The sequence below is a fragment of the Oncorhynchus nerka genome, linkage group LG16 (genome assembly GCF_034236695.1).
Source record: "Oncorhynchus nerka isolate Pitt River linkage group LG16, Oner_Uvic_2.0, whole genome shotgun sequence".
Lineage (NCBI taxonomy): Eukaryota > Metazoa > Chordata > Actinopteri > Salmoniformes > Salmonidae > Oncorhynchus > Oncorhynchus nerka.
Window position 1 is genome coordinate 19324175 of NC_088411.1, and position 13387 is coordinate 19337561.

Genomic DNA, 13387 nt, shown 5'->3' on the forward strand with positions numbered 1-13387 from the left:
ATTGTCTGTCACCAGTGCAAATACCTTCTGTGGTCCAAGGCCATTGATGACTGCCTTCAGCTTATCTGCAATGTGGAGACCGGTGTGTCTGTTGTCCCTTGTGTCGGTGCTCTTGTAGAATACTAGTTGAGGGGTGGAGATGAGGTAGTTAATTATTCCTTGCCCACGAACATTCATCCACCCATCCACCCATTGCAATACAGTCTGCTTTCTCTATGATTTGCTTGACCTTAACTTGAACTCTGCTGAACTGTCTCCCATGCTTGTTCAATGAACCATGAACAATTAATGAACATGTGTAATGAAACAGCAGGGAGCAGGTCTCGAACCCTCAACCTTCTAGCCCGAGTTCCGGTGCGCTATCGACTGTGCCGCAAAAGCATGCTCGTTGTGGCAGGGTCGATTTCCACGCTTATAAACCCAGGGCCGTTACACATGCACCTGTGGAACGGTTGTTAAGACACTAACAGCTTACAGTCGGTAGGCAATTAAGGTCACAGTTATAAAAACTTAGGACACTAAAGAGGCCTTTCTACTGACTCTGAAAAATACCAAAAGAAAGATGCCCAGAGTCCCTGCTCATCTGTGTGAATGTGCCTTAGGCATGCTGCAAGGAGGCATGAGGACTGCAGATGTGGCCAGTGCAATAAATTGCCATGTCCGTACTGTGAGACGCCTAAGACAATGCTACAGGGAGACAGGACGGACAGCTGATTGTCCTCGCAGTGGCAGACCACATGTAACAACACCTGCACAGGATCGGTACATCCAAACATCACACCTGCAGGACAGGTACAGGATGGCAACAACAACTGCCCGAGTTACACCAGTGCACCGGTGGCCACACCGAATACTGACTGTTACTTTTGATTTTGACCCCCCCCCTTTGTTCAGGGACACATTATTCCAATTCTGTTAGTCACATGTCTGTGGAACTTGTTCAGTTCATGTCTCAGTTGTTGAATCTTGTTATGTTCATACAAATATTTACACACTTTAAGTTTGCTGAAAATAAACGCAGTTGACAGTAAGAGGACGTTTCTTTTATTGTTGAGATTATTAATGATCAATACATATAGCCCAACATTTGTATCACAACTAAAGTTACATAAATAACTCTAAATTAAATATATAAGCATACTTGTTTCTTTGTTAATTGCTCAACACAAAATAGCTGCATGTGCGTACTCCCTCAAATCCATTGTATTTTCTATTTTATTCAGCTATGTTCACTTGTAGTATTCATACTATAAAATAATGCCACTGATTGGTGGAGTGCTGTAGAGATTGTTGTCCTTCTGGAAGGTTCTCCCATATACACAGAAGAACTCTAGAGCTCTGTCAGAGTGACTATCGGGTTCTTGGTCACATCCCTGACCAAGGCCCTTCTCCCCCGATTGCTCAGATTGGCCGGGCGGCCAGCTTTAGGAAGAGTCTTGGTGGTTCCAAACTTCTTCAATTTAAGAATGATTGAGGCCACTGTGTTCTTTGGGACCTTCAACACTGCAGAAATGTTTTGGTACCCTTCCCCAGATCTGTGTCTCGGAGCTCTATGGGTATTCCTTCGACCTCATGGCTTGGTTTTGGCTCTGACATGCACTATCAACTGTGGGACCGTTATGTAGACAGGTGTGTCCCTTTCCAAATCATGTCCAATCAGTTGAATTTACCACAGGTGTACTCCAATCAAGTTGTAGAAACATTTCAAGGATGATCAATGGAAACAGGATGCACCTGAGCTCAATTTAGAGTCTCATAGCAAAGGGTCTGAATACTCATGTAAATAAGGTATAAGGCTTTTCATTTAGGATTTTGCCTGTGCTTCTCTATTACGTTTAATTTTATCATAAATAACTCCCTAATTATTGCAGATGACAAGCATACCCATAACATGATGCAGCCACCACCATGCTTGAAAATATGAAGAGTGGTACTCAGTGATGTGTTGTGTTGGATTTTCCCCAAACATAATGCTTTGTATTCAGGACACAAAGTACATTTCTTCGCCACAGTTTTTTACAGTTTTACTTTAGTACCTTATTGCAAACAGGATGCGTGTTTTGGAATATTTTTATTCTGTACAAGGCTTCCTTCATTTCACTCTGTCACTTACTTTAGTATTGTGGAGTAACTACAATGTTGTTGATCCATCCTCAATTTTCTCCTTTAATTTTTTATGTATTTTTAAATTTAACCTATATTTAACTAGGCAAGTCAGTTAAGAACAAATTCTTATTTACAATGACGGCCTACACCGGCCAAACCCAGATGACGCTGGGTCAATTGTGCGCCGTCCTATGGGACTCCCAATCACGGCCGGTTGTGATACAGCCTGGAATCTAACCAGGGTGTCTAGAGTGACATCTCAAGCACTGAGATGCAGCGCTTTAGACCGCTGCGCCACTCGGGAGCCAAATCATAGCCATTAAATATTTGAATGTTTACAAGCCCTCATTTTTCGACCACTAAATAACTGAGAGTTACAGAGTTACCGCAAGTCGCAAAGAAAACAGGAGCTGCCTCTACTATTCCAGCACCATTTCAACTTCAAATGTTCAACATCATAAAATCCCCTCTGCTTAGTCTAATATAGTGACAACTAAAAGATACCAAAAACATTTTAGTCCAATCAACGTAAGCTAAATATGATATGGCTCTCCATGGTTCTGATTTCTGTGTGTGTGTGTGCATGCGTGCGCGTTCGTGCAAGTAGAAAAATATGTTAGCCTACTTGAAGAGAAACGCCAATGCCATCCTCCTCTCTTATATGTTGACGAAACGGTCTATCACTCTGTAATGCAGTACATGCTTACATTTTTTGTTGTCCTAGACTACCTGGCTAAAATGCTTCTTCGCTAGCCTAACTTCTAAAATGTTTACACTTTTTTTGTCTGCTCTCTCTTCGTCCGCCCACGTGTTCTCGCACACCCCGAGAGCTTCTGGTCAGCGGGGTGGTGGCACCGGGATCCTCATCTCTCCCAAGTGGTCATTCTCTCTTTCTCCCCTTACCCATCTGTCTATCGCCTCCTTTGAATTCCATGCTGTCACAGTTACCAGCCCTTTCAAGCTTAACATCCTTATCATTTATCGCCCTCCAGGTTCCCTCGGAGAGTTCATCAATGAGCTTGATGCCTTGATAAGCTCCTTTCCTGAGGACGGCTCACCTCTCACAGTTCTGGGCGACTTTAACCTCCCCACGTCTACCTTTGACTCATTCCTCTCTGCCTCCTTCTTTCCACTCCTCTCCTCTTTTGACCTCTCCCTCTCACCTTCCCCCTACTCACAAGGCAGGCAATACGCTCGACCTCATCTTTACTAGATGCTGTTCTTCCACTAACCTCATTGCAACTCCCCTCCAAGTCTCCGACCACTACCTTGTATCCTTTTCCCTCTCGCTCTCATCCAACACTTCCTACACTGCCCCTACTCGGATGGTATCGCGCCGTCCCAACCTTCGCTCTCTCTCCCCGCTACTCTCTCCTCTTCCATCCTATCATCTCTTCCCTCTGCTCAAACCTTCTCCAACCTATCTCCTGATTCTGCCTCCTCAACCCTCCTCTCCTCCCTTTCTGCATCCTTTGACTCTCTATGTCCCCTATCCTCCAGGCCGGCTCGGTCCTCCCCTCCCGCTCCGTGGCTCGACGACTCATTGCGAGCTCACAGAACAGGGCTCCGGGCAGCCGAGCGGAAATGGAGGAAAACTCGCCTCCCTGCGGACCTGGCATCCTTTCACTCCCTCCTCTCTACATTTTCCTCTTCTGTCGCTGCTGCTAAAGCCACTTTCTACCACTCTAAATTCCAAGCATCTGCCTCTAACCCTAGGAAGCTCTTTGCCACCTTCTCCTCCCTCCTGAATCCCTCCTCCCCCCCCTCCTCCCTCTCTGCAGATGACTTCGTCAACCATTTTGAAAAGAAGGTCGACGACATCCGATCCTCGTTTGCTAAGTCAAACGACACCGCTGGTTCTGCTCACACTGCCCTACCCTGTGCTCTGACCTCTTTCTCCCTCTCTCTCCAGACGAAATCTCGCGTCTTGTGACGGCCGGCCACCCAACAACCTGCCCGCTTGACCCTATCCCCTCCTCTCTTCTCCAGACCATTTCCGGAGACCTTCTCCCTTACCTCACCTCGCTCATCAACTCATCCCTGACCGCTGGCTACGTCCCTTCCGTCTTCAAGAGAGCGAGAGTTGCACCCCTTCTGAAAAAACCTACACTCGATCCCTCCGATGTCAACAACTACAGACCAGTATCCCTTCTTTCTTTTCTCTCCAAAACTCTTGAACGTGCCGTCCTTGGCCAGCTCTCCCGCTATCTCTCTCAGAATGACCTTCTTGATCCAAATCAGTCAGGTTTCAAGACTAGTCATTCAACTGAGACTGCTCTTCTCTGTATCACGGAGGCGCTCCGCACTGCTAAAGCTAACTCTCTCTCCTCTGCTCTCATCCTTCTAGACCTATCGGCTGCCTTCGATACTGTGAACCATCAGATCCTCCTCTCCACCCTCTCCGAGTTGGGCATCTCCGGCACGGCCCACGCTTGGATTGTGTCCTACCTGACAGGTCGCTCCTACCAGGTGGCGTGGCGAGAATCCGTCTCCTCACCACGTGCTCTCACCACTGGTGTCCCCCAGGGCTCTGTTCTAGGCCCTCTCCTATTCTCGCTATACACCAAGTCACTTGGCTCTGTCATAACCTCACATGGTCTCTCCTATCATTGCTATGCAGACGACACACAATTAATCTTCTCCTTTCCCCCTTCTGATGACCAGGTGGCGAATCGCATCTCTGCATGTCTGGCAGACATATCAGTGTGGATGACGGATCACCACCTCAAGCTGAACCTCGGCAAGACGGAGCTGCTCTTCCTCCCGGGAAGGACTGCCCGTTCCATGATCTCGCCATCACGGTTGACAACTCCACTGTGTCCTCCTCCCAGAGCGCTAAGAACCTTGGCGTGATCCTGGACAACACCCTGTCGTTCTCAACTAACATCAAGGCGGTGGCCCGTTCCTGTAGGTTCATGCTCTACAACATCCGCAGAGTACGACCCTGCCTCACACAGGAAGCGGCGCAGGTCCTAATCCAGGCACTTGTCATCTCCCGTCTGAATTACTGCAACTCGCTGTTGGCTGGGCTCCCTGCCTGTGCCATTAAACCCCTACAACTCATCCAGAACGCCGCAGCCCGTCTGGTGTTCAACCTTCCCAAGTTCTCTCACGTCACCCCGCTCCTCCGCTCTCTCCACTGGCTTCCAGTTGAAGCTCGCATCCGCTACAAGACCATGGTGCTTGCCTACGGAGCTGTGAGGGGAACGGCACCTCAGTACCTCCAGGCTCTGATCAGGCCCTACACCCAAACAAGGGCACTGCGTTCATCCACCTCTGGCCTGCTCGCCTCCCTACCACTGAGGAAGTACAGTTCCCGCTCAGCCCAGTCAAAACTGTTCGCTTCTCTGGCCCCCCAATGGTGGAACAAACTCCCTCACGACGCCAGGACAGCGGAGTCAATCACCACCTTCCGGAGACACCTGAAACCCCACCTCTTTAAGGAATACCTAGGATAGGATAAAGTAATCCTTCTCACCCCCCTTAAAAGATTTAGATGCACTATTGTAAAGTGGCTGCTCCACTGGATGTCATAAGGTGAATTCACCAATTTGTAAGTCGCTCTGGATAAGAGCGTCTGCTAAATGACTTTAATGTAATGTAAATGTTGTCAAGGGAAGCCAGATGCTTGCTGGCTTCCCTTAACTTCAATGTTACAGGCGGCAACAATGTCATACAGACAGCATCAGATAGATGGACTTACACGTAGAGAGACAGAGGGGCACTGTTTCACTATCTCGGATGCTTTCTCCTGTGAGATACATTCAGCCTCATGCGAAATGAAGAAAAATGATGAGAACATTTTTTTGGAGAAGCCTGGCTTGGCGTGCATGAATACACACCACTGCTTACAGATCATTGTATGTGTGTGGTACAGAGATGGAGTAGTCAAAAATCATGTTAATCACTATTATTGCAGTCCATGCAACATATTATGTGACTCGTTAAGCACATTTGAACTCATGTATATATAGAGGCTTGACATAACAAGCCTCTAAAAACGACCACTTTGACATGGGGGGACATATGTAGGTCATAGGCTGTAACACAACAAAATGTGGAAAAGGTCAAGGGGTGTGAATACTTTCATAAGGCACTGTAGCTACCTCAATGACCTCGTAACCACCTCAATTACCTCGTAACCCTGCACCTCGATACTGGTACTAGCTGTATATACATATTTTTTACTCGTGTTATTCACTGTGTATTTATTTCTCGTGTCACCATTTCTACTTTTAATTTTGTATCTTTAACTTTATATTGTTGGAAAAGGAGACCCATAAGTACACATTTCACTGTTAGTCTACACCTGTTGTTTACAAAGCATTTAACAATTTGATTTGATTTGTCCTATGCAACTATTTAACATGTGATTTAGTCCCGATGAAGTAAGTCTGTCTGTGACTCTGTCCTGATATCGTAACATCATAATCATCACATAAAGGTCAGCATTAACAGCTCCAACATTTATCTGATGTTTGTTTATGTTGGATCCTGCCCAGCCTAGCTCAGGTCAGGCATTATTCCTTGACCCAGCATGCATTTCCCTTTCCTGTTGGTCTGAACCATCCCATGGTGACTGTGGCTGCTGTAGGTTCTACAGTGTAGGTCACAGTCCCTTTATACCACCATGTAATCACCAGGCTACAGATCAATCCCTAAAACAACATTACCCAGCTTTCACACCTAACAGACAGGATAGAGGGGGGAGAGGGAGAGAGAGAGAGAGAAAGAGGGAGAGAGAAAGAGGGAGAGAGAGAGATAGGTGGAAGGGATATTGAGGAGGGAGAATCATCATATCTATCATCAGGATCTCTTCCAAATTTGAATAGTAAAAAAAAAAGAACAGTGTCATGGTTGATTTGTATCTGTTCCGTTGATTCAGGCATTGGGGAAGGCGGCTGTATAAATTGCTAATCAAACCTGGCTAAGGAGAGTGACAGGTATTCTCAATGGAGCCTGGTGAAGCTTATTCACTTCTATAAATCATTCTGTCCAGTTAAATGGAAGAATATGAGCTGGTTATTTGCATCTTTCATTTACAAAAGGTCAGGTCTGACAAGAGGTCCACAGAGTAACCAGACACGCAGTGTAACGTGTGTATATGTGTGTGTACATGTAATTCAACTGTAAAAATGTATTATTACTAGGGCTGTTACGGTGACCATATTACCTTCACACTGGTGGTCACGAGACATGATGGCAGTAAAATTCCACGTGACCGTTGAGTCACGGTAATTAGGCTTCTCCAAGCTCTGATGCTGCTGATGGTCATTAGTATCCTACCAAACCTGCTACCTGCCTGGTACTCAGCACTCTATTGTCCCTCTAATAACCCTGACGTCAATGGAAATGTAATCGAAAATGTAATGAAACACTTCATCAGAGCTCATGAGCTCATGTTGAGCAACATTTCTATCGGCTATGCAATTGTGTGAGAAAACAGAATGATGGCCTCTATTAAAAAAGAGGAGGATCCCATCAGCTTTCTTTAGACTAGACCTACTATTTTTTATTTATCAACTCTCCTAATATTAAGCACAGTGCTTCTCTTCACAACAGGAGTAAAGCCTACCTGGCTGGCATGAAAATAAACCATCGTAAAAGCGTCTTCCATTCGTTATTTACGTGTATTGATAACATGTATTTTTTTCCGCTGCCCCTTTTTCATGACAGGTGCATGATAATATTCCATTCTAAATCAAAACAAATTTCACACATATATTATTTAGTATATGTAAAGACAAGATTAAATCAAGAATAGTGTGATGGGTGACAATATTAGCCGATCACTTGTGAATGATATATTATCACTTGTGAACGATGCCCAGCTGTTGCACATACTTTTTTTTGCCACTTTTTCCAAATCATAGTCGCAAACCTCATGTAAGCTAGCCCAAAGGCCTATATGTTTTGATAAGGTTTGTATCACAACTAAAGTGGCCATATAACATCTTAAAATGAAGCACATGAATTAATCTGGTTTACAACAGCGTCGAGCCTAAATGGAATACATATGCAGCACGAGAGATTAGGGAAGATCATTGTCACTGTAAAAATGAACCTTTATAATAAAAGCATTACATGCATAATCACATTTGTGGTCCCTTTTGAGAATGGAGTTTTCCTGCTAATGGAACATTTGCGTATATAGCCTACTGCCGGGTGTGCATTGCTGCGCTCATAATGTGAAGAAATAGCCTTATCCTTTATCAATATTTTAAGCTAAATGTTTTCATCAGTTGCTTCAGGCTCATTGCTAAAAACTGTTTTTTTGATGCTAGTGGTTGTGCTAATTTAGGATCTATCGCATCCCACAACTGTCCCAGACTATGTTTGGAATATTTATTTCTCGCACAGAATAGAATAGGTCAACGTTTGTACTATGGGGCTAGTGGTTTTGCTGTTTGTTAAGCCTACTCATCTTGTTGACTGATGAAAAGTAAATGTGGACAGTTATTCCAATATCGTCAATATGCGCCTCGGAATTGGATAAGGAGGTGCACAGTTGCATCCCCAATGTGTCTGTCTTCACTTGTAGCCTGTGAGAAAGACCCGATCACATGACAGAAAGCCATGTGTGAGAGGTGCATCAGCATGCAGCCGGGAGAAGGGAATTATAATTATTATATTCAGCCCAAGGGCACAATGGCCACTGGCTGCAAAAGGCATGGATTACGGCTTCAGAAAGGGATGCAGCTGGGAAATTTGAGGCATTATCAAGTGCTTGTAAAATTGTGAATGAGAGACTGATGAAGTGTGTACTGCCCAAAAAACTAAGCAGTGCTCATGCCTTTCATGAGACTTTTTTCAAATCATCATTAAACATGAAAACATATGGCCCAACATTTGTATCACAACTAAAGTTACATCAATAACTCTAAATGAAGCAAACAGGAATACCTGTTTCTTTGTTAACCGCTCAAAACTCCCTCAAATCCATTGGAGAAAACATATTTTCTCTTTTATTCAGCTATGTTCAATTGTATTCTTCATACTATAAAAAAATATATAATAATGCCACAGAATTATAAGCAAATCTACTGCATCTTGTCATCTTGATGTAATGTATCACTAGCCACTTTAAACAATGCCACTTCATATAATGTTTTCATACCCTACATTACTCATCTCATATGTATATACTGTACTCGATACCATCTACTGCATCTTGCCTATGCCGTTCAGCCATCACTCATTTAGTAACTTTAATGTACATATTCGTATTCATTCCTTTACACTTGTGTGTATAAGGTAGCTGTTGTTAAATTGTTAGGTTATATTACTTGTTAGATATTACTGCATGGTCGGAACTAGAAGCACAAGCATTTCGCTACACTTGCATTAACATCTGCTAACCATGTGTATGTGACAAATAAATGTGATTTGAAACCTTGTCTGCTTAATGAACTAGTGTATCCCACAGCCATATGGCATAGACAGATCAGGGCCTAACATAAGGACAACTCAGAGTATGCTATTCTGTTCTTCTTCTAGGCTACATTTTCTTCATATTTTTCTTCATATTTAGAACTGTCTAAAATAAATAATGGATTTATTGTGATAGTGTGGGCTATATTACATGGATTTATTAGACTTTCTACATTGTAGATGTTCAAAAGGTCTGCATCAGTGGCTTGTAAGCTATGTTTGGAAGCCAGGAGTCGCTAAATGTGTTTATGTTAAGTTATGGTCAATTACTGTGAGCCCGGCAGTTATTTGCTTGACAATCACCAGCTGACAAAATTTCATGACAGCCACCGCCCTAATTATTACATTTTAATGTGCCATGAACACAACCAGTCATGATGTTTTCATCTGACTGTCAAACAAATCACTTCTAAAATTAGGTTACCTCCGCACGTTCATCCAAAATAATTCCAGCATCCAAACAGTGCACTGTGCACCTGCTAACTTTCCTTCAATTCGCAAGAGGCTGAAACTATCTCACAGGAGAAAACATTTGATCGAGAGAAACAGCACCCTACAATCTTACTATATATAGACCATGCATACTGAATAAAAAATATAAATATAAAGTGTTGGTCCCATGTTTCATGAGCTGAAAGAAAAGAACCCAGAAATTTTCCATACGCACAAAAAGCTTATTTCTCTCAAATTTTGTGCACAAATTAGTTGACATCCCTGTTAGTGAGCATTTCTCCTTTTCCAAGATAATCCTTGCATATGACAGGTGTGGCATATCAAGAAGCTAATTAAACAGTGTCCTAAAAACTCAAACGGACAACTACGAAAAAGCTCAGACCAAGGTTATTCACCCACTGGGTCAAACAGCTGCATAAGACAAAGGCATGTTTACACAAAAACATATATTTATACCCTCTTTCTAGGCGGATGGTCCTCCTTGCACATCTGGACAGCCAATACATCTCTGTAGCGAGGCAGGAACTCACGTGGCAACTGTTCCTTCTCATTTCATCTGACCTGACCTCGGCCCGCATTCCTCACTCCTCCCCAACTCACGGCTATCCAAACTTTATCAGTGACTGAAACCAGACTGTTGCCCTTCTCCTCTCCATAGGATACATGAGATGTAACAATAACATGCTCTGACAGAATGTAAACGTTCTGCTTTCCACTTTCTCACTCACTATTTCCATACACCCAGTTCTAATATGTTAACATGAATAAGGATATTTCAAGTTATTTCATGTTAGAACCCAACAGTCCCCCCCCCTTCGAACAGTAACTCCATACTGTTGAAAATTATATATCAAATCAAATCAAAGTTTATTTGTCATGTGCGCTGAATACAACAGCTGTAGACCTTACAGTGAAATGCTTACTTACAGGCTCTAACCAATAGTGCAAAAAGGTATTAGGTGAACAATAGGTATGTAAAGAAATAATAAAAACAACAGTAAAAAGACAGTGAAAAACAGTAGCGAGGCTATATACAGTAGCGGTTAGTCAGGCTGATTGAGGTAGTATGTACATGTAGGTATGGTTAAAGTGACTATGCATATATGATGAACAGAGAGTAGCAGTAACGTAAAGAGGGGTTTGGCGGATGGTGGCGGGACGCAATGCAGATAGCCCGGTGAGCCAATGTGCGGGAGCACTGGTTGGTTGGACCAATTGAGGTAGTATGTACACATCTACATGAATGTATAGTTAAAGTGAATGTGCATATATGATAAACAGAGAGTAGCAGCAGTGTAAAAGAGGGGTGGGGGGAGGCACACAATGCAAATAGTTTGGGTAGCCATTTGATTACCTGTTCAGGAGTCTTATGGCTTGGGGGTAAAAACTGTTGAGAAGCCTTTTTGTCCTAGACTTGGCACTCCGGTACCGCTTGCCATGCGGTAGTAGAGAGAACAGTCTATGACTGGGGTGGCTGGGGTCTTTGACAATTTTTAGGGCCTTCCTCTGACACCACCTGGTGTTGAGGTCCTGGATGGCAGGCAGCTTAGCCCCAGTGATGTACTGGGCCGTACACATAACCCTGTGTACTGCCTTGCGGTCGGAGGCCGAGCAATTGCCGTACCAGGCAGTGATGCAACCTGCCAGGATGCTCTCGATGTTGCAGCTGTAGAACCTTTTGAGGATCTCAGGACCCATGACAAATCTTTTTAGTTTCCTGAGGGGGAATAGGCTTTGTCATGCCCTCTTCACGACTGTCTTGGTGTATTTGGACCATGATAGTTTGTTGGTGATGTGGACACCAAGGAACTTGAAGCTCTCAACCTGCTCGATTACTGCCGCGTCGATGAGAATGTGGGCGTAGTCGGTCCTCCTTTTCCTGTAGTCCAGAATAATCTCCTTAGTCTTGGTTACGTTGAGGGATAGGTTGTTATTCTGGCACCACCCGGGCCAGGTCTCTGACCTCCTCCCTATAGGCTGTCTCGTCGTTGTCGGTGATCAGGCCTACCACTGTTGTGTCATCTGCAAACTTAATGACAGTGTTGGAGTCGTGCCTGGCCATGCAGTTGTGGGTGAAGAGGGAGTACAGGAGGGGAGTGAGAACTCACCCCATGGGGGCTCCAGTTTTGAGGATTAGCGTGGCAGATGTGTTGCTACCTACCCTCACCACCTGGGGGCGGCCCATCAGGAAGTCCAGGATCCAGTTGCAGAGGGAGGTGTTTAGTCCCAGGATCCTTAGCTTAGTGATGAGCTTTGAGGGTACTATGGTGTTGAACGCTGAGCTGTAGTCAATGAATAGCGTTCTCACATAAGTGTTCCTTTTGTCCAGGTGGGAAAGGGCAGTGTGGAGTGCATTAGAGATTGCATCATCTGTGGATCTGTTTGGGTGATATGCAAATTGGAGTTGGTCTAGGGTTTCTGGGATAATGGTGTTGATGTGAGCCATTACCAGCCTTTCAAAGCACTTCATGGCTATGGACGTGAGTGCTACGGGCCTGTAGTCATTTAGGCAGGTTGCCTTTGTGTTCTGCTTGAAACATGTTGGTATTACAGACTCAATCAGGGACATGTTGAAAATATCAGTGAAGACACCTGCCAGTTGGTCAGCAGATGCCCGGAGCACATGTCCTGGTAATCCGTCTGGCCCCGCAGCCTTGTGTATGTTGACTTGTCTTACTCACGTCGGCTACAGAGAGCGTGATCACACAGTCGTCCGGAACAGCTGATGCTCTCATGCATGCCTCAGTGTTGCTTGCCTCGAAGCGAGCATAGAAGGGATTTAGCTCGTCTGGTAGGCTCGTGTCACTGGGCAGCTCGCAGCTGTGCTTCCCTTTGTAGTCTGTAATAGTTTGCAAGCCCTGCCACATAAGACGAGCGTCGGAGCCGGTGTAGTATGATTCAATCTTAGTCCTGTATTGACGCTTTGCCTGTTTCATGGTTCGTCGGAAGGTGTAGCAGGATTTCTTGTAAGCTTCCAGGTTAGAGTCCTGCATCTTGAAAGCGGCAGCTCAGCCCTTTAGCTCAGTGCGAATGTTTCCTGTAATCCATGGCTTCTGATTAGGGTATGTACGTACAGTCACTGTGGGGACGACGTCCTCGATGCACTTATTGATAAAGCCAGTGACTGATGTGGTGTACTCCTCAATGCCATCAGAACAATCCCTCATTTGGTTCCAAATAAATATCAACTTGGAAATTACTTATACATGAACAAAAAATAAAACATGATTAACATTGTATATTTACACCTCCGATGCTGATCTATAAACACACTATGCACACTCATACAACTGATAATGACATTTCAGCTGGAACTTTTGACTTCCTCCATTTCAGCTGGAGCTTTTTCCATTTTCCATTTCCTCCTTCGGGTTCCTAAGAGGGTGCTAGCACAAGA